The sequence below is a fragment of the Giraffa tippelskirchi genome, chromosome X, assembly GCF_054371585.1.
Source record: "Giraffa tippelskirchi isolate mGirTip1 chromosome X, T2T-mGirTip1v1.2.pri, whole genome shotgun sequence".
NCBI classification, from domain to species: domain Eukaryota; kingdom Metazoa; phylum Chordata; class Mammalia; order Artiodactyla; family Giraffidae; genus Giraffa; species Giraffa tippelskirchi.
This window is the reverse complement of record NC_137289.1, coordinates 82,266,033-82,288,326: the sequence shown is the minus strand read 5'-3', so window position 1 is coordinate 82,288,326 and position 22,294 is coordinate 82,266,033. Positions and strand designations below refer to the sequence as shown.

The window sequence follows — 22,294 nt, the reverse complement described above, 5'->3', positions numbered from 1 at the left end:
TCTTTCTCTTTTCTCTCAAATGTGTGCATGTGTGTGCTAAGTTGCTTCAATCTTGTCTGACTCTGTGCGACCCCATGGACTGCAGCCTGCCAGACTCCTCTGTCTATGGGATACTCCAGGCAAAAATATTGGGATGGGTAGCTGTTCCCCCCTGAAGGGGATCTTCCCTATCCAGGGATCAAACCTAGGTCTCTTACATCTAACATGCATTGACAGATTGGTTCTTTACCACCTGGGAAGCTCCTGCCTTATATGTACTACCCCCTAAATAAAGAAGAAAAGCTTGCAGGGCACAATGAAATGAGGGATCATGATGGGATGAAGTGGGATGGGCTGGAAAGAAGAAGTAGGAGAGAAGAGTTTTGTGGTGCACAACTTATTTTTAAACAGTGGTCTTCCCCACACCCATGAAGAATTCTCAGTCAAAGGCAAAAGTAATTGTCAGTTGACAGTGTTTTAGCACCAGTATTGTAACATGAATTAATTGACCTAAGATGTCTGGATTTATCTAATCAGGTTAAATGGCTTCCTTTGTTGCTTTTTCTATAAGAATGAAGATGTGCCACTACCAGCTATGAGTCTACCAGACTTATTAACAGCTGTATTTCTTCAATACAAATAAACAAATTGACAATCTGATTCAAGAATCTCTTTTATAGATTGATTAATAGGAATCCAACTTCCAGGAATTTTCTCACACCTGATTGATCAGGGGAAGCCGTTTCTCACTGGCTCTCAAATCATACCATGTTTGGTAACCATGTAGCCTGAAACATAAATATCATTGGTATGAGGGATAAAAATGACTTTCAGTTCACTTCAGTTCAGTCGCTCAGTCGTGTCTGACTCTTTGCGACCCCATGAATTGCAGCACGTCAGGCCTCTCTGTCCATCACCAACTTTCGGAGTCTACCCAAACCCATGTCCATCGAGTCGGTGATGCCATCCAACCATCTCATCCTCTGTCGTCCCCTTCTCCTCCTGTCCCCAATCCTACCCAGCATTAGGGTCTTTTCCATTGAGTCAACACTTCGCATGAGGTGGCCAAAGTATTGGAGTAACACCCAGGATTGATCTCTTTTAGGATGCATTGATTGGATCTCCTTGCACTCCAAGGGACTCTCAAAAGTCTTCTCCAACACCACAGTTCAAAAGCATCAATTCTTCAGTGCTCAGCTTTCTTCACCATCCAACTCTCACATCCATACATGACCATTGGAAAAACCATAGCCTTGACTAGACGGACTTTTGTTGGCAAAGTAATGTCTCTGCTTTTAAATATGCTATCTAGGTTGACCATAACCTTCCTTCCAAGGAGTAAGCGTCTTTTAATTTCATGGCTGCAATCACCATCAGCAGTGATTTTGGAGCCCCAAAAAATAAAGTCTGACACTGTTTCCATTGTTTCCCCATCTATTTCCCATGAAGTGATGGGACCGGATGCCATGATCTTAGATTTCTGAACGTTGAGCTTTAAGCCAACTTTTTCACTCTCCTCTTTCACTTTCATCAAGAGGCTCTTTAGTTCTTCTTCACTTTCTGCCATAAGGGTGGTGTCATCCGCATATCTGAGGTTACTGATATTTTTCCCAGCAATCTTGATTCCAGCTTGTGTTTCTTCCAGCCCAGTGTTTCCCATGATGTACTCTGCATATAAGTTAAAGAAGCAGGGTGACAATATACAGCCTTGATGTACTCCTTTTCCTATTTGGAACCAGTCTGTTGTTCCATGTCCAGTTCTAACCGTTGCTTCCTGACCTGCATACAAGTTTCTCAAGAGACAGGTCAGATGGTCTGGTATTCCCATCTCTTTCAGAATTTTCCACAGTTTGTTGTGAACCACACAGTCAAAGGCTTTGGCATAGTCAATAAAGCAGAAATAGATGTTTTTCTGGAACTCTCTTGCTTTTTCGATGATCCAGCGGTTATTGGCAATTTGATCTCTGGTTCCTCTGCCTTTTCTAAAACCAGCTTGAACATCTGGAAGTTCACGGTTCACATGTTGCTGAAGCCTGGCTTAAAGAATTTTGAGCATTACTTTGCTAGCATGTGAGATGAGTGCAATTGTGCGGTAGTTTGAGATTCTTTGGCATTGCCTTTCTTTGGGATTGGAATGAAAACTGACCTTTTCCAGTCCTGTGGCCACTGCTAAGTTTTCCAAATTTGCTGGCGTATTGAGTGCAGCACTTTCACAGCATCATCTTCCAGGATTTGAAATAGCTCAACTGGAATTACTAGCTTTGTTTGTAGTGATGCTTCCTAAGGCTCACTTGACTTCACATTCCAGGATGTCTGGCTCTAGGTGAGTGATCACACCATCGTGATTATCTGGGTCATGAAGATCTTTTTTGTACAGTTCTTTTGTGTATTCTTGCCACCTCTTCTTAATATCTTCTGCTTCTGTTAGGTCCATACCATTTCTGTCCTTTATTGAGCCTATCTTTGCATGAAATGTTCCCTTTGTATCTCTAATTTTCTTGAAGAGATCTCTAGTCTTTCCCAATCTGTTGTTTTCCTCTATTTCTTTGCACTGATCACTGAGGAAGGCTTTCTTATCTCTCCTTGCAATTCTTTGGAACTCTGCATTCAGATAGGAGTATCTTTCCTTTTCTCCTTTGCTTTTCACTTCTCTTCTCTTCCTAGCTATCTGTAAGGCCTCCTCAGACAACCATTTTTATTTTTTGCATTTCTTTTCCATGGGGATGGTCTTGATCCCTGTCTCCTGTACAATGTCATGAACCTGTGTCCATAGTTCATCAGGCACTCTGTCTATCAGATCTAGTCCCTTAAATCTATTTGTCACTTCTACTGTATACTCATAAGGGATTTGATCTAGGTCATACCTGAATGGACTAGTGGTTTTCCCTACTTTCTTCAATTTAAGTCTGAATTTGGCAATAGACAGTTCATGATCTGAGCCACAGTCTGCTCCCAGTCTTGTTTTTGTTGCCTCTGTAGAGCTTCTCCATCTTTGGCTGCAAAGAATATAATCAATCTGATTTTGGTGTTGACCTTCTGGTGATGTTCACATGTAGAGTCTTCTCTTGTGTTGTTGGAAGAGGGTGTTTGCGATGACCAGTGCGTTCTCTTAGCAAAACTCTATTAGCCTTTGCCGTGCTTCATTCTGTACTCCAAGGCCAAATTTGCCTGTTATGCCAGGTGTTTCTTGACTTCCTACTTTTGCATTCCAGTCCCCTATAATGAAAAGGACATCTTTTTTGGGTATTAGTTCTAGAAGGTCTTGTAGGTCTTCATAGAACTGTTCAACTTCAGCTTCTTCAATGTTACTGGTCGGGGCATAGACTTGGATTACTGTGATATTGAACGGTTTGCCTTGGAAACGAACAGAGATCATTCTGTCGTTTTTGAGATTGCATCCAAGTACTGCCTTTCGGACTCTTTTGTTGACCATGATGGCTACTCCATTTTTTCTAAGGGATTCTTGCCTACAGTAGTAGATATAATGGTCATCTGAGTTAAATTCTCCCATTCCAGTCCATCTTAGTTTGCTGATTCCTAGAATGTCGATGTTCACTCTTGCCCTAAAAATGACTTTAGATCTTTGTATTTTAGGGAGAGATACATGAGCTATACCTACTTATATATTCTAGAACATCATTTGTATTATAACTAAATCTGTGGTTGGACAAATGGCTTGATAACAGAGTAGTAGAATATTGTGTTACATTCAGAATTCAGTGTAAAAAATTATGTTGATTCTCAGCCTTTGATCCTAGGAATCATTGGACTTAATGGAAGTAATATGTAGGGAAAAGGTAAATAGTATTTTCACAGAAATGCTTCTTAAATACTACTCTTAAATATTTCAATCCTTTCAACAGAAAATTAATAAGGAAACATAGACCTTAAATGACACCTCAGATGACTTGGACTTAACTGATATTTATAGAGCATTCCATCCAACAGCAGCAGACTACACACTCCTTTCAAGTGCCCACAAAACATTATCTAGGATTGACCACATGCTAGGCCACAAAACTAGCCTTGATAAATATGATAAAATTGAAATCATATCAAGCATCTTCTCTGATCACAACGCTATGAGTTTAGAAATAAACTACAAGAAAAAAACCCCATGAAAACACAAACATGTGGTGGCTAAACACTAAGCTACTAAACAACCAATGGATCACTGAAGAAATCAAAGCGGAAGTAAAAAAAAATACCTACTGACAAATGAAAATGAAAGCACAAGTCCAAAACCTGTGGGATGCAGCAAAAGCAGTTCTAAGAGGGAAGATTATAGCACTACAATCTTACCTCGAGTAACAAGAAGAGAAAGACTCAAATAAACAACCTAACCTTATACCTATAACAACTAGAGAAAAAAGAACAAAACCTAAAGTTAACAGAAGGAGAGAAGTCATAAAGATTTGAGCAGAAACAAATGAAATAGAAACAAAGGAAAAAAAACTGCAAAGATCAATGAAACTAAAAGCTGATTCTTTGAAAAGATAAACAAAATACATAAGCCTTTAGCCAGACTCATTAAGAGAAAAAGGGAGAGGACCAAAATCAATAAAATCAGAAATGAAAAAGAAGTTGCAACTGACACTACAGAAATACCAGGATCATAGTACCAATACTATGAGCAACTGTATACCAAATAAAAAAGGACAACCTGGAAGAAGTGGACAAATTCTTAGAAAGGTACAAGACTGAACCAAGAAGAAATAGAAAACATTAACAAATTAATTGTAAGCACTGAAATTGAAAGTGTGATTGAAAACCTCTCAACAAATGGAAGTCGAGGACCTGACAGTGTCACAGGCAAATTTATGAAACATTTAGAGAAGAGTTAACATCTATACTTCTGAATCTGTTCCAAAAATTGAAGAGGGAAAAAAACTTCCTAACTCATTTTATGAGGCCACTATCATCCTGATACCGAAACCAGACAAAGATATCACAAAATAAGAAAATTACAGTCCAATATCACTGATGAACATAGAGCTACAAAAATCCTCAACAAAATACTTAGCAATCCATATCCAACAATACATTAAAAAGATCATACACCATGATCAAGTGGGATTCATCCTAGGGATGGAAGGATTTTTCAATATCCACACGTCAATCAATGTGATACACCACATCAACAAACTGAAGAATAAAAATCATATGATCACCTCAATATATGCAGAAAACACTTTTGACAAAATTCAGCATTGTTTATGATTAAAAAAAAAAAAACTTTCCAGAAAGTGGGCATAGAGGGAAAACACCTCAAAATAATAAAGGCCATGTAACACAAACTTGCAGCTAGCATCATACTCAATAGTGAAAATATGAAAACATTCCCTCTAAGATCAGGAACAAGACAAGGATGTCCACTCTTGCCACTTTTATTTAGCATAGTTTTGGAAGTCCTAGGTTATAGCAATAAGAGAAGAAAAAAAGTAAATGGAATCCATATGGGAAAAGAAGAAATAAAACTGTCATTGTTTGCAGATGACATGATACTTTAGATGAAAGATCCTAAAGATGCTACCAGAAAATTACTAGAACTCACCAATGAACTTGGTTAAGTTGCAGGTTACAAAATTAATACACAGAAATCTGTTGCATCTCTATGGACTAACAATGAAAGATCAGAAAGAGAAATTCAAGAAACAAGTTCATTTACCATCACATCAAAAACAATAAGATATCTAGGAATAAACATAACTAAAGATACAAAAGACCTGTGCTCTGAAAAGTGTAAGATGCTAATGAAAGAAATTGAAGAAGACATAAACCGATGGGAAGATATACTATGTTCATGAATTGGAGGAATCAATACTGTCAAAATGACTATACTACCCAAGGCAATCTATAGATTCAATGCAATCCCTATCAAAATACCAATGGAATTTATCACAGAACTAGAACAAAAAATCTAAATTTGCCTGGAGACACAAAAGATCACGAATAGCCAAAGCAATCTTGAGAAAGAAAAACAGAGCTGGAGAAATCAGGCTCCTTGACTTCAGACTATACTATATAGGTTGGTGCGGAGAAGGCAATGGCACCCCACTCCAGTACTCTTGCCTGGAAAATCCCATGGACAGAGGAGGCTGGTAGGCTGCAGTCCATGGGGTCGCGAAGAGTCGGACACGACTGAGCGACTTCACTTTCACTTTTCACTTTCATGCGTTGGAGAAGGAAATGGCAACCCACTCCAGTGTTCTTGCCTGGAGAATCCCAGGAACGAAGGAGCCTGGTGGGCTGCTGTCTATGGGGTCGCACAGAGTCAGACACGACTGAAGCGACTTAGCAGCAGCAGCAGCAGCAGCAGCAGCAGCAGCAGCAGCAGCAGCATATAGGTTGGTGCAAAAGTAATTGCGGTTTTTGCATTGTTGAGGTTTGCTGTTTGATATTGGAATACATTCTTAGACAAATGTGGTTATGTTATACATCATTTTAATGTGCACTTCTCACTTTACGTTTTTTTGCTAATGACATTATCATCTGCTAATTTTATCTTTATTTTAGACTATGGAAATAAAGTTAGACAAAAATGAAATTTGAGTGATTTTCTTATTCCAGTTCAAAATGGGTTGTAAGCAGTGGAAATAACTCGGAACATCAACAATGTATTTGGCCCAGGAACTGCTAATGAACATATAGTGCAGTGGTGGTTAAAGAAGCTTTGCAAAGGAGATGAGATCCTTGAAGATGAGGAGTGTAGTGGCCGGCCATTAGAAGTTGACAATGACCAACTGAGAGCACTCACTGAGGCCGATCCTCTTACAACTATACACTATGTTGCTGAAGAACTCAACATTGACAATTCTATGGTTATGCAGCATTTGAAGCAAATTGGAAAGGTGAAAAAGCTCAATAAGTGGATGCCTCATGAACTGACTGAAAATCAAAAAAAATCCTCTTTATTAAGTTTCGTCTTCTCTTATGCAACAAGGAAACATTTCTTGATCAGATTGTGACATGTTATGAAAAGTGGATTTTATACAACTGGCGACAACCAGCTCAGTGGTTGGTCGAGAAGAAGCTCCAAAGCACTTCCCAAAGCCAAGTGAAAAGTAGTGAAAGTTTAGTTACTAGGCTCCTCTGTCCATGGAATTCCCCAGGAAAGAATACTGGAGTAGGTAGCCATTTCCTTCTCCAGGGGATCTTCCCAACCCAGGGATTGAATCCAGGTCTCCTGCATTTCAAGCAGATTCTTTATCATCTGAGCCACCAGGGAAGCCCCTTCCAAAGTCAATCTTGCACCAAAAAAGGTCATGGCCACTGTTTGGTGGTATGCTGCCAGTCTGACCCACTACAGCTTTCTGAATCCCAGCAAAATCATTACACCTGAGAAGTATGCTCAGCAAATTGATGAGATACAGCAAAAACTGCAGTGTCTTCAGCTGACATTGGTTAACAGAAAGGGCCCAATTCTTCTCCATGACAATGCTCAACCACACGTTGTACAACCAACACTTCAAAAGTTGAATGAATTGGGCTACAAAGATTTGTCTCATCCACCATATTCACCTGACCTCTTGCCAAGTCACTACCACTTCTTCACCATCTTGACAACTTTTTGCATGGAATACACCTTCAGAACTAGCAGGAGACAGAAAACGTTTTCCAAGAGTTCGTCAAACCCTGAAGCACAGATTTTTATACTACAGGGATAAACAAACATTTCTTGTTGTCAAAAATGTGTTGATTGTAATTGTTCTTATTTTGATTAATAAAGATGTGTTTGAGCCTAGTCATAATGATTTAAAATTCTCTATCCAAAATCACAATTACTTCTGCATCAGAACAGTATGGTATTGGTGCAAAAATAGAAATATAGATCAATGAATCAGGACAGAAAACCCATAAATAAGCCCACACACTTATGGGCAATTAATCTATGACAGAGAAGGCAAGACTACAAAATGTTGGAAAGATAGTCTCTTCAACAAATGGTGCTGGGAAAACTGGACAGCCATATATATATATAATGAAGTTTGATAGGCCTTTAACTCAATACACAAAAATAAGCTCAAAATGGATTAAAGACCTAAATGTGAGACCAGGCACCAAAAAATTCTTAGAGGAAAATGTAGGCAGAACACTCTCTGACATAAATCGCAGCAGTGTCTTTTTCAATCCATCTCCCAGAATAATGTATATAAAAACAGAAATAAATATATGATATCTACTTAAATGCCAAAGCTTTAGCACAGTATGGAAACAATAAATAAATTGAAAAGACAGCCCACAGATGGGAGAAAATATTTGCAAATGATGTCACCGATAAGGGATTAGTCTCCAAAATTTACAAATAGCTCGTGATGCCTACAAGCATCAAAACAAACAATCCAATCAAAAATTGGGCAGAAGACCTAAATAGACATTTCCCCAAAGAATACATGCAGGTGACCAATAAACACAAGAAAAGATGTTTGGCATTGCTAGTTTTTAGAGAAATGCAAATCAGAACTACAGTGAACCAACCAGAGTGTTGGTTCACACCAACCAGAATGGCTATCATCAAAAAATCCACAAACAATAAAAGCTGCAGAGGGTGTGAAGAGAAAGGAGCCCTCCTGCACTGTAGTTGGGAATGTAAGTTAGTACAGCCACTATGGAAAACAGTATGGGAAATCCTTAAAAAGCTAAAAAGAGATCTACCATCAGTTCAGTTCAGTCCCTCAGTCCTGTCCGACTCTTTGAGACCCCATGGACTGTAGCCCTGCCAGGCTTCCCTGTCCATCACCAACTCATGGAGCTTGCTCAAACTCATCTCCATCGAGTCGGCGATGCCATCCAACCATCTCATCCTCTGTCATCTCATCCCCCTGCCTTCAATATTTCCCAGCATCAGGGTCTTTTCCAAGAAGTCAGTTCTTCACATCAGGTGGCCAAAGTGTTGGAGCTTCAGCTTCAGCATCAGTCCTTCCAATGAATATTCAGGGCTAATTTATTCAGGATTGACTGGTTTGATCTCCTTTCAGTCCAAGGGACTCTCAAGAGTCTTCTCCAACACCACAGTTCAAAAGCATCAATACTTTGGTGCTCAGCTTACTTTATGGTCAAACTCACATCTATACATGAGTAGTGGAAAAACCATGGCTTTGACTAGACGGACTTTTGTCAGCAAAGTGATCTCGGGTTTTTAATATGCTGTCTAGGTTGGTAATAGCTTTTCTTCCAAGGAGCAAGTGTCTTTTAATTTCATGGCTGCAGTTACCATCTGCAGTGATTTTGGAGCCCATGAAAATAAAGTCTGTCACTGTTTCATTGCTTCCCCATCTAGTTGCCAGGAAGTGATGGGACTGATGGCATGATTTTAGTATTTTGAATGTTGAGTTTTAAGCCAGCTTCTTCACTCTCCTCTTTCACTTTCATCAAGAGGCTCTTTAGTTCCTCTTCACTTTCAACCATAAGGGTGGTATCATCTGCATATCTGAGGTTATTGATATTTCTCCTGGCAATCTTGATTCCAGCTTGTGCTTCATACAGCCCAGCATTTCACATGATGTACTCTGCATATAAGTTAAATAAACAGGGTGACAATACACAACCTTGATGTACTCCTTTCCCAATTTGGAACCAGTCTGTTGTTCCATGCCCAGTTCTAACTGTTGCTTCTTGACCTGCATACAGATTTCTCAGGAGGCAGGTAAGGTGGTTTGGTATTCCCATCTCTTTAAGAATTTTCCACAGTTTGTTGTGATCCACACAGTCAAAGGGTTTGGCATAGTCAATAAAGCAAAATTAGATGTTTTTCTGAAACTCTCTTGCTTTTTTGATGATCCAATGGATGTTGGCAGTTTGATCTCTGGTTCCTCTGGCTTTTCTAAATCCAGCTTGAAAATCTGGTAGTTCTTGGTTCATGTACTGCTGAAGCCTCGCTTGGAGAATTTTGAGGATTAATTTGCTAGTGTGTGAGATGAGTGCAACTGTGCGGTACTTTGAACATTCTTTGGCATTGCTTTTCTTTGCAATTGGAATGAAAACTGACCTTTTCCAGTCCTGTGGCCACTTCTGAGTTTTCCAAACTTGCAGGCATATTGAGTGCGCACTTTCACAGCATCATCTTTTAGGATTTGAAATAGCTCAACCGGAATTCTATCACCTCCACTAGCTTTGTTTGTAGTGATGCTTCCTAAGGCTCACTTAACTTCGCATTCCAGGATGTCTGGCTCTAGTCTAACTACACTATCGTGGTTATCTGAGTCATGAAGATCTGTTATATATAGTTCTTCTGTGTATTCTTGCCACCTCTTCTTAATATCTTCTTCTTCTGTTAGGTTCATCCCATTTCTGTCCTTTATTTTGCCCATCTTTGCATGAAATGTTCCCTTGGTATCTCTAATTTTCTTGAAGAGATCTCTTGTCTTTCCCATTTTATTGTTTTCCTTTATATCTTTGCATTAATCACTTAGGAAAGCTTTCTTGTCTCTCATTGCTGTTCTTTGGAACTCTGCATTCAGATGGGTATATCTTTCCTTTTCTCCTTTGCCTTTTGCTTCTCTTCTTTTCTCAGCTATTTGTAATGACTCCTCAGACAACCATTTTACCTGTTTGCATTTCCTTTTCTTGGGGATGGTATTGGTCACCACTTCCTGTACAATGTCACAAACCTTCATCCATAGTTCTTCAGGCACTCTGTCTATCAGATCTAATCCTTTGAATCTATTTGCCTCCTCCACTGGATAAACGTAAGAGACTTGATTTAGGCCATACCTGAATGGTCTAGTGGTTTTCCCTACTTCAATTTAAGTCTGAATTTGTCAATAAGGATTCATGATCTGAACCACAGTCAGCTCCCAGTCTTGTTTTCTCTGACTGTTTATAACTTCTCCACCTTTGGCTTCAAAGACTATCATCAATCTGATTTTGGTATTGACCATCTGGTGATGTCCATGTGTAGAATTGTTTTGTGTTGTTGGAAGAAAGTGTTTGCCATGACCAGTGTGTTCTCTTGGCAAAACTCTGTTAGACTTTGCCCTGCTTCATTTTGTACTCCAAAGCCAAATTTGCCTGTTACTCCAGGTATCTCTTGGCTTCCTCTTTTGCATTCAAGTCCCCTATGATGAAAATGATATCTTATTTTGGTGTTAGTTCTACAAGATCTTGTATGTCATCTCAGAACTGTTCAACTTCAGCTTCTTCGGCATTAGTGGTTGGGGCATAGACTTGAATTACTGTGATATTGAATGGTTTGTCTTGCAAATGAACAGAGATCTTTCTGTCATTTTTGAGATTGCACTCAAGTACTGCATTTCAGACTCTTATGTTGACTATGATGGCTACTCCATCTCTTCTAAGGGATTCTTGCCCACAGTATAATGGTCATCTGAATTAATTTCGCCCATTCTGGTCCATTTTAGTTCACTGGTTCCTAAAATGTTGATGTTCACTCTTGCTATCTCCTGTTTGACCACTTCCAATTTACCTTGATTCATGGACTTAACATTCCAGGTTCCTATGCAATAGTATTCTTTACAGCATTGGACTTTACTTCTGTCACCAGTCATATCCACAACTGGGGATTGTCTTTGCTTTTGCTCTGTCTTTTCATTCTTTCTGGAGTTATTTCTCCACTCGTTTCCAGTAGCATATTGAGCATCTACCGACCTGAGGAGTTCATCTTTCAGTGTCATATTTTTTGCTGTTTCATTCTGTTTATGGGGTTGTCAAGGCAACAATACTGAAGTGGGCTGCCATTCCCTTCTCCAGTGAATCACATTTTGTCCAAATTTTCTACCATGACCCATCCATCTTGGGTGGCCCTGTCATGGCTCATAGTTTTATTGAGTTATACAAGGCTGTGATACATGTAATCAGTTTGTTTAGTTTTCTGTTTTCATTCTGTCTGCCCTCTGATGGATAAGGATAGATGCTTATGGAAGTTTCCTGATGGGAGAGAATGACTATGGGGGAATCTGGGTCTTGTTCTGATGGGCAGGGCCATGCTCAGTAAATCTTTAATCCAATATTCTGTTGATGGGCAGGGCTGTGTTCCCTCACTGTTGTTTGGCCTGAGGCCAAACTATGGTAGGGGTAATGGCAGTAACGGAGACCTCCTTTAAAAGGACTTATGCCCACACTGTTGTATTCAGTGCCCTTGACTCTACAGCAGGCCACTGTCAACCCATGCCTCCAATGGAGAGTCCTGGACACTCACAGGAAATTCTGGCTCAGTTTCTTGTGGGGACATTGCTCCTTTCTCCTGGGTCCTGGTGCACACAAGGTTTTGTTTTTGCCTTCGAAGTGCCTGTTTCCTCATTTCTGTGGAAGTTCTCTAATCAAATCCCACTGGCCTGCAAAGTCAAATTCCCTGGGAGTTCTCAGTCCTTTTGCTGGATCCCCAGGTTGGGAAATCTGTTGTAGGTCCTAGAACTTAGTAGTGTGGTGTGACAATTTCTTTGGTATAATTATTCTGCAGTTTGTGGATTGTCTGCTCGGTGGCTCTATGGTGGGGCTAATCGCGACCTCTCTAAGAGGGCTTATGCTACACGCAGCATGTCCTGGGTCTGCTGCAGCCAGAGCCCCTGTCCCCGTGGCAGGCCACTGTTGACACATGCCCCCACAGGAGACACTCAAATACTCAAAGGCAGGTCTGGTTCATTCTCTGTGGGACCTCTGGGTCCTGGTGTGCACAAGATTTTGTTTGATCCTCCGAGTGTCTCTGGCGGGTATGCAGTTTTATTCTAAACGTGATTTCGCCCCTCTTATCATCTTGTTGGGGCTTCTCCTTTGCCCTTGGACGTGGGGTATCTTTTTTTGGTGGGATCCAATATTCTCCTTTTGATGATTGTTCAGCAGCAAGTTGCAATTTTGGAGTTCTCGCAGGAGAAGATGAACACACACACTTCTACACTACCATCTTATCTCACATGAGATCTATCATACGACCCTGCAATCTCACACATGGCATATATCCAGAGAAAAACATGGCCTAAAAGGATACATGCATTTCAATGTTCATTGCAGCTCTAACCAAGACATGGAAACAACCTAAAATTCCATTGACAGAGGACTAGATAAAGAAGATGTGGTTCATATATACAATGGAATATTACTCAGCCATTGAAAATAATGAAATAATACCACTTGCAGCAACATGAATGGACCTAGAGAGTGTTATACTGAGTGAAGTAAGTCAGAGAAAGAAGGAGAAATATATGATATCCATTATATGTGGAATCTAAAAATAAATGATACACATGAACTTATTTACAAAACAAAAACAGGCACACAAACTTCAAATACAAGCTTATGTTTGCTGGGGTAAAAGATGGAGGGAAGGGATAATTAGGGAGTTTGGGATGGGCATGTACACACTGCTATGTTTAAAATGGATAACCAACAGGGACCTACTGTATATAGCACATGGAACGTGGCAGAATGTTATGTGGCAACCTGGATGGGAAGGGAGTTTGGGGGAGAATGGATACATGTATATGTATGGCTGATTCTCCTCACTGTTCACCTGAAACTATCACAACATTGTTAACCAGCTATACCCCAATACATAATAAAAAGTTAAAATCTTTTAATCTTTTCAGAATTCACACTGAGGCTTGCACAAATTTTGTAGAGTTAGTGGTAATGAAAGGATTGGATCCTATTGACAGCTCCTTAGCGTTGGCTGAGATTGGTGATGCTTAGAATGAGGCCCTTGTCTACAATGTAATTTTGGGAGCAGAAAGTAACTGGCCCTGCTGCCTCAACATGCATTCAATTTTGTTATGTATTTTATTCTCCTGGAATAGACTTAAAACTCTTTTGGAAAGTGGTTTGTATTTTCAAGTTGCTTTCATATTTACCATTTTAAAGGATCTGAAAAATATCTCCATTTGTTCATTACTACATTCAATGCATGAAGATATCAAGAAATACTGATATTCAGGAAATTGCTAGAGAACAGACAACTGATTAGAAGCCAAGGCTAGGATGAACTCTCAGTTATCCTGGCTCAATTTCATTCCCATTGAAATTCATTCCACAAGGTAGTTTAGAGCAGCCACTGTTAGGTTGCATCATTTATGACAGAGTTCAAACTGGAATACAGTTTGAAGAAAAAAATCATGTTAGCATATGTTACGGAGAAGGCAATGACAACCCACTCCAGTACTCTTGCCTGGAAAATCCCATGGACGGAGGAGCCTGGTAGGCTGCAGTCCATGGGGTCACAAAGAGTTGGACACGACTGAGCGACTTCACTTTCACTTTTCACTTTCATGCGTTGGAGAAGGAAATGGCAACCCACTCCAGTGTTCTTGCCTGGAGAATCCCAGGGACGAGGGAGCCTGGTGGGCTGCCGTCTATGGGGTCGCACAGAGTCGGACACGACTGAAGTGACTTAGCAGCAGCAGTAGCAGCAGCCTATGTTAGAATAACTTTGTATTTATTAAGTACTCATAGTGTATATGAGGTACTGTGCTAGTTACTGGTGGTCAGGGGACATTTAAAAGAATAAATTATCTGATACCTTTCCTCAAGACTTTTTAAAAATCCTTTGAAGTGAAGTGAAGTAAAGGTCGCTCAGTTGTGTCTGACTCTTTGCAACCCCATGAACTATACAGTCCATGGGATTCTCTAGGTCAGAATACTGGAGTGGGTAACCTTTCCCTTCTCCGGGGGATCTTCCCAAGCCAGGTATCGAACCCAGGTCTCCTGCACTGTAGGCAGATACTTTACCACTGAGCCACAAGGGAAGCCCTTTGAGAGGAATTATATTTCCGTGGCTCTTATTTTTCAGGACTGTCTTCTTCTTCTTGACTGAATGTGTAGGTATTGCACTAATTTCAGTCTTTGGTCATGTCTTATATTTGATTTTTCCAAGCTGAGTAATTCTTATGATTTTGGTTGTTACACTCCCCAGATTTAATTTTGGCCTCCACCTCTTACCCATCATTCATGTTCAGGGCCGTTATTTCCAACTATTCATTGGACATTGCTTTGAATTTTTGCCATCTCCTCAAACCCAGTTGGTCAAAACAAGTTACCCTGAAATTACATATTTATATAAATAGTAGTAACATCAGTGCCCAGATCCCATAGTTTCAAAATTTCAGAGACAGCTCTGACATTTCTTTCCCATGCCACCTATATCTAGTCACTCACCAACTTTCGTCAATTACTCTTGAGTTACTCTTCATTCCATTTCCACTACCACCAAATGACAGTGGAAGAGCCTCGTTAACTGCTATTCTTTTCTCTCTTTTTAAAAAAATTAATTAATTAATTTTAATTGGAGGCTAATTACTTTACAATATTTTGGTGGTTTTTGCCATACATCGACATGAATCAGCCACAGGTGTACATGTGTCCCACCATTCTGAATCCCTCCTCCCACCTCCCTTCTCACCCCATCCTTCTGGGTTGTCCCAGAGCACAGCTTTGAGTGCCCTGCTTCATGAATTGAACTTGCACTGGTCATCTGCTTTACTTATGGTAATATACATGTATCCCACCCTCACCTTCTCCCACAGAATCCAAAAAGTCTCTTTTTTACATCTGTGTCTCTTTTTCTGTCTTGCATATAAGGTCGTTATTACTGTCTTTCTAAATTCCATATATATGCATTAATATACTGTATTGGTGTTTCTCTTTCTGACTTACTTCACTCTGTATAATAGGCTCCAGTTTCATCCACCTCTTTAGAACTTACTCAAATGCATTTTTTTTATAGCTGAGTAATATTCCATTGTGTATATGTACCACAACTTCCTTATCCATTTGCCTGCTGATGGACATCTAGGTTGCTTCCATGTCCTAGCTATTGTAAACAGTGCTGCTATGACCATTGGGGTACATGTGTCTCTTTCAGTTCTGGTTTCCTCGGTGTGTTTGCCCAGCAGTGGGATTTCTGGGCCATATGGCAGTTCTATTTCCAGTTATTTTAAGGAGTCTCTATGAAGTAAACTATAAGCAAGGTGAAAAGGCAGTCCTCAGAATGGGAGAAAATAATAGCAAATGAAACAACTGACAAAGAATTAATCTCCAAAATATACAAGCAGTTTATGCAGCTCAATACCAGAAAAATAAACCACCCAATCAAAAAGTGGGCCAAAGAACTAAACAGACATTTCTCCAAAGAAGACATACAGATGGCTAACAAACACATGAAAAGATGCTCAACATCACTCATTATCAGAGAAGAGGAAATGAAAACCACAGTGAGGTACCGTCTCACACCAGTAAGAATGGCTGCCATCAAAAAGTCTACAAACAATAAATGCTGGAGAGGGTATGGAGAAAAGGGAACCTTATTATACTCTTGGTGGGAACTGCTAGTCTTTTTAAGTGGTCTCTCCATCTCCAGTTTTCTATAAATGTACTCAGGCATATAAAAATCTGCCAGATTTGTCTACTAAAAATATTTTTCTATCATGTCTTCACTTATTCAAAGTTTACTAATATGATTTCCCATTAAAAAGTGCTTGGAATTCAATGTCTAATAATTTGGCCTTAAATTTCTATCCAGATTTATTTTGTGTTACCTCACCACAATCCCAGATCAGGCTCCTCAGGGTACCTTGTAGGTGTCAAACTCAGTCATGACACAATATGTTTCTCACATCATTTCTGCGACTAGAATTGCATTTAAACAATGTATATTTACCACTTACTATGTGCAAAGAAAGTTTGTTCAGCATGGTTCCATATTCTAGATATTCTTTTAGATCTATCTCATTTTATCTTCTCTGTGACACCTTCTCCATTCATCCCAGCCCACTGTTTTTTGTTTTTTTCTAAATGCCCTTGCCATTAAAAACATAACACTGGCACCATCTCATATTTTTATGTTCTGTCATTCTTTTTAAAAAGATTAATTAATTTATTTTAATTGGAGAATAATTACTTTATAATATTGTGATGAGTTTTGCCATACATCAACATGAATCAGCCATAGGTATACATGCGTCCCCCCCATCCTGAACCCCCCCTCTCACCTCCTTCCCCACCCTATCCCTCTGGGTTGTCCCAGAGCACCGGCTTTGGGTGCGCTGCTTCATGCATTGAACTTGCACTGGTCATCTATTTTACATGTGGCAATGTACATGTTTCAGTGCTATTCTCTCAAATCATCCCACCCTCGCCTTCTGCCACTGAGTCCAAAAGTCTCTTCTTTACATCTGCGTCTCCTTTGCTGTCCTGCATGTAGGATCGTTGGTGCCATCTTTCTAAATTCCATACATCTCCCCACTAACATGGTAATTTCCCGAAAGGCAGGAACTACGTCTTACTTTACTTTGTGGTACATATTGTATTGAGCTTAACTGAAGATTGTTTAACTGAATTACAAGAAATTTGAGCTATTTTAATAAGGACATAAAAGTAACAAAAATAGATCAGAATAGCGGTCCATGCAGAGCTATTTAATAGAATGATAGGTTAAAGAAAGTTTGCAGGTTGAGTCCAGTGAGAATTCAGCATTTAGGCGTCTTCCTAGCCCAGAATCATCAGTTTCATTTTCTACTATTTTCTCTCTCCTATCCTTAGTCAAACTTTTAATTTTTTAGGAACTATTTATCCGGGATAGAAGCAAAATTCTCCCACGGTGCTGAAAATTATAAAATTTTCTTTGCAGTACTACTTATTAATAATAAGAGATTAAAGGAACAGCACTGATCCTTAAGATATGTGTCAAACTTTGTGGATTTGATGCCATGAAGAGTATCTATCATAATCTCCCAAGTAACACAGATAGCTCTGCATGGACTGCTATTCTGATCTATTTTGTTACTTTTATGTTCTTATTAAAATAGCTCAAATCTCCTGTAATTCAGTTAAACAATCTTCAATTAAGCTCAATATAACATGTACCACAAAGTAAAATAAGACACAGTTCCAGCCTTTTGGGAAATTACCATGTTGGTGGGGAGATGTATGGAATTTAGAAAGATAGCACCAACGATCCTACATGCAGTGCAGTAAAGGAGACGCAGATGTAAAGAAGAGACTTTTGGACTCAGTGGCAGAAGGCGAGGGTGGGATGATTTGAGAGAATAGCACTGAAACATGTACATTGCCACATGTAAAATCGATGACCAGTGCAAATTCTTTGCATGAAGCAGGGCACCCAAAGCCGGTGCTCTGGGACAATCCAGAGGGATAGGGTGGGGAGGGAGGTGGGAGGGGGGTTCAGGATGGGGGGGACACATGTATACCTATGGCTGATTCATGTTGAGGTATGGAAAATTCACCTAAATGCTGAATTCACACTGGACTCAACCTGCAAACTTTCTTTAACCTACCATTCTATTGCTTCCCTTGTGGCTCAGCTGATAAAGAATCTGCCTGGGTTTCTTTACCGATGTGGGAGACCTGGGTTCAATCCCTGGGTTGGAAAGATCCCCTGGAGAAGGGAAAGGCTATCCACTCCAATATTCTGGCTTAGAGAACTCCATGGACTGTGTAGTCCATGGGGTCGCAAAGAGTTGGACACGACTGAGCGACTTTCAGTTCACTTCACTTCACCATTCTTTTTGGGTTCATGGGCTGATTTATTTCATTTGCAGGAAGGGAGTCGCTAATATAGTCATTTAAATATCATGGGGACCTGGGGAACAGTTTTTATTAAGGGGATAGATGTAAATATAGTACTTTAGGTTGTTTACTTACAGTGTAAACATGGACTGCTTTTAGTTCTGATTGAACAATTAATAATAAAACAGTACAGAAAGTTTTCGGAATAATTTAAATAGATACCATAAACTTGATCTTGTTGTAATAGAGATTATAAATTTAAAATTGTCTGGAGACAAATTTCACCAACATATTTGAAATGCAATGCAATCTCAACTGTAAGTTTAGTTACATTTTGTGTTTTTTTAAAATAATAGCCTGAAAAATCCTTTTTCTAGATTTAAAAATAATCAGAGGATTGGAAGGCAGAACCACTGAACTCAAGTTATTTTTTGTTTTGTTTTTTAGCTATAGATGGAATCCACCAACCCATTTGTTTACTTTTGAAAACAGCTCTTTGTTTCTAAGTAGAAGGATGCTCCTGGCCAAAGGTTTTGATTAAAATATATGAAGTGGTAGGCCTGTTTAAACCTGGTATAAGTCAGATATGTCCAAGCTACTAAATCATCTAATTTCCTTATATTCACTTATAATTGTGAGAGCTTTTCATTTGCAGTTTCTAGCCAGAACTTGCCAATTCTAGTTGTGTGGCAAGTTTCCAGAAAATTTATTAACCCCTTTGAGTTTATTTTTTTGCAAAACAGAAATAATAACACTTGCCTGTTTAAATTGCAGAATATTGATACATTCAAGTAGGATAATGAATATGCAACTACCTTATGAAGATACCAAATCAGTCTTCATTAGTGGGTTTACCTTCAGCAGTCACTGTATATTTTATTTGTATATTAAAGGAAAGTGCTACTACAGTTTAGAGAAACTCCATTGAGCCCTTAATAAAGAATTAAAAAAAAATATCCCTTACGTTTTTTACTTGATTGCAAAGGTGCTGGAGGCTTGGGGAGTGTCTCCTCTGTATTTTGCCGCATTGAACCCCTAACAGAAGCACTGACCAATACTTGTTGACTGACCGATTAGATTATTGAATCTCCGTCCAATAAATAAAGCAGAAAGAATCATACTAGCAGCCCAATTTAAAGCAGACAAGGCAAATTATTTATCCTCAAACTCCTGGGAATTTGCTAAAATCTACCATCAGCAGAATGCCTGGTTCTAGCACTGAAAAAAATATTGAATCTGCTTACCTGTTAACTTCAAGTTTGACAATTTAGGGTCCTTTTGCATTCACTCTCAGAAGCAAGCTCCAAGTCTTCAGTAAATCCAATCTATCCGTCCCTTGGAAAGCTAATCATCGTTGGTCAGCTGTACAGTAAATTTGAATACCCTGGAGGTCCTGAAAGTAAACACCATTCACAGTGTGCCTGCTCTTTTAGGCAAACTTCTTTGAAAAGATAAGTTGTTGCTATCTTCAAGAGGAGAGGAGGGCAGGGCACATATGTTAGCCAATGTATACAAATTCTTCTTCCTCTTTCAGATCAGTCCTCAAACTGTTTAAAGCACGCCTCAATTTGGCTACTCTGGTTCAAAGTGGGGGAAGGGGAAGGCAGAAGGAGAGAGGAAGAATAGAAACTGGACTTGCAGGTTGTTGTGTGTATAAATGAACTTTTATCCCTAGCTCCAGCAACAGAATCCTCAGGAAATCTCACAACTGCTCTGAGATTGGAAGCAGGAAGGAGTATACTCTGTCCAGTTTAGTTCTCTCTGATTTTTATGATTTGGGGGAGTGGTTAGACTATTTGTAGGTGGAGAAAGATAATCCTACCAGTGTATGCTAATATAACTGTCAGCATGTGAAACCTGATCTTAGGCAAGATAAATTTCACATCTCTCTCTCACTGACAATTATGGCTCTATCTGCATTCTAAGAATCCTCCTTTCTGCTGCCATACGTCCTGAAAAATAAGTGTCTCAGGTTGAATTTGGTTTCTCAAAATCCCCACGGCAATACATTACCTCCGTTGAATTAAAAATGATTTTTTTTCTTTCTGTCACACTAAGGATGGTCTGGAATGACTGGGTTTTCTGTCTGTGGGCCTGGGTTAGGAATTTAGAAGGAATTTGTCTTTGGCTAGGCTCTGGGATATTGGAGCTTTGGGATGCCCTGTCTGCTTCTGGAGAAAGGGATATAGCAGTCTGTTACGTGTTGACTGGAACTTGGGGCAGCACCTTGATGTTATGAACCAAATAGATAATAACACCCTAATGTGAGTTGATTACTTCAATTGTATTGAGTTAAATTAAGATATTTCATCTGGGGATGGCATAAATATGTTCATATTAACACTTTGAAAACATAGCCCTATAACTAATAATTAATTTGTGCACTCAGTAAATCAGGAAACTAGCAACAGCCCTCTGGCCTGCTATCTGCTGCAGGAACAAAGGCATTTACTTGAACTTTGCATCTGTAGGTACCAGAATTATCTTACAGCCAACCTGGGGTCAGGGCTCTAAGGTTTCTTAAATATTCATCTCCTTTCGTAGTATTCTTGGTTATGGTATTAGTTGGGGGGAAAAGTCATTAAACCAAATTAAAGAAGGAGATAACATTTGGGTTCAAGATCAGATTCTAATCCTTTCCTGGAAAGTTTTACTAACTGAAGTGATATTAGAAATATAATTTCTTCAACTGAGTTTGGATCCCCAGAGATCTAGGGAAAAGTTCATAAGAGAGACAGAGGATAAGTTACCACTTTGCCTCTGATCTGGACTGTTACAGCCATTTTCAACTATGGTGGAAACGTAGTACATACTCAGGTAAGGAAGGAAAAAGAAAGAGGCAAAATCTTTCAAGAGGACATCACAATAACTGTGGCAGAGAGGAGATGCCCTGTGGTGCCTCAGTGTATCGCCCCCCCCCCAGTTGTCTGTCCTTAGCTGTTTCTCTGCTTCTTGGATGGAAAAAACAGTGCTCCACTCATCCCCAGTTGTGTTTTTGCCTTGTTTAGCTATATCAATTTATGCCATGTTTGTTATAATTGACAGCAGATTCCTAATCTCCTTTCCTCATCTCTCTATACTTTCTTTTCCATCCTCTCTGTCTTCATTATATACTTGTTCTTACATTTTCTATGATTTTAGGAAATGATGAAGTATCACACTGATATCTCTTTGCTGTCATCTCTCTATGCTTTCTCATTTTTCCCCAGACACTTTCAGTTCTTAATTTTTTATTGGGGTGGAGAGGACCAAGAAGGGAATGGTGAGGGAGAAGGTGAATAATGTGTAGTTGGATGGGGACTCTGTCTAAATGGAGTAAGACTTGGGTAGAAGGTTATAAGATTTTCAGTAAGACAGCATTCATATATTAACTTTGTGCTGCAGGATTCATAGCTTACTCATAGAGCTACAAAGACCTTGAAAAATCATTTTGTTTAGACTTAAAAAAAATTGAGTTCCTGAGGGTATGACACATCTGGTTAATCATTGTGTTCCTAGATGTTAGCTGATTGCCTTATTTGGTTTGTTAAATAAATCTAGTTCAACTCTCTTATATTATAGATAAGGTAACTGAGGCCATAAGAGAAAGATATTTCTAAAGATGTTTGTTTTAGCACAAAATCAAGAAATATCACTGATTTTCTTTCAGAACTGAAACTGTTCCACAATTAATACTCACAACACTTTGGAAAGGTAGATAAAGAGTGTTACTGTACTTACAGCCCAGTTCTATACACACATATACATTCACTCAAAGATACTGGGATACCATGATTCATGCTTTAGTTCCAGCTTAGAGAAAATCAGAGACAATGAAAAGTATCAGTCTAGCTGTGGAAATATG

General features: G+C 39.3%; 1 protein-coding gene across 2 annotated transcripts in view; it reads right to left on the bottom strand.

Moving 5' to 3' along the window:
- CYSLTR1 (cysteinyl leukotriene receptor 1) overlaps positions 1–19,976 on the bottom strand; it is a 65,036-nt gene extending 45,060 nt beyond the window's left edge. For both annotated transcript variants that reach the window (XR_014075335.1, XM_081563549.1), the window contains exon 1: positions 19,695–19,976. The gene's annotated coding sequence lies outside the window, so the exon portion shown is untranslated. The remainder of the gene's footprint in view (positions 1–19,694) is intronic.
- Between the last annotated feature and the right edge of the window lie 2,318 nt (positions 19,977–22,294).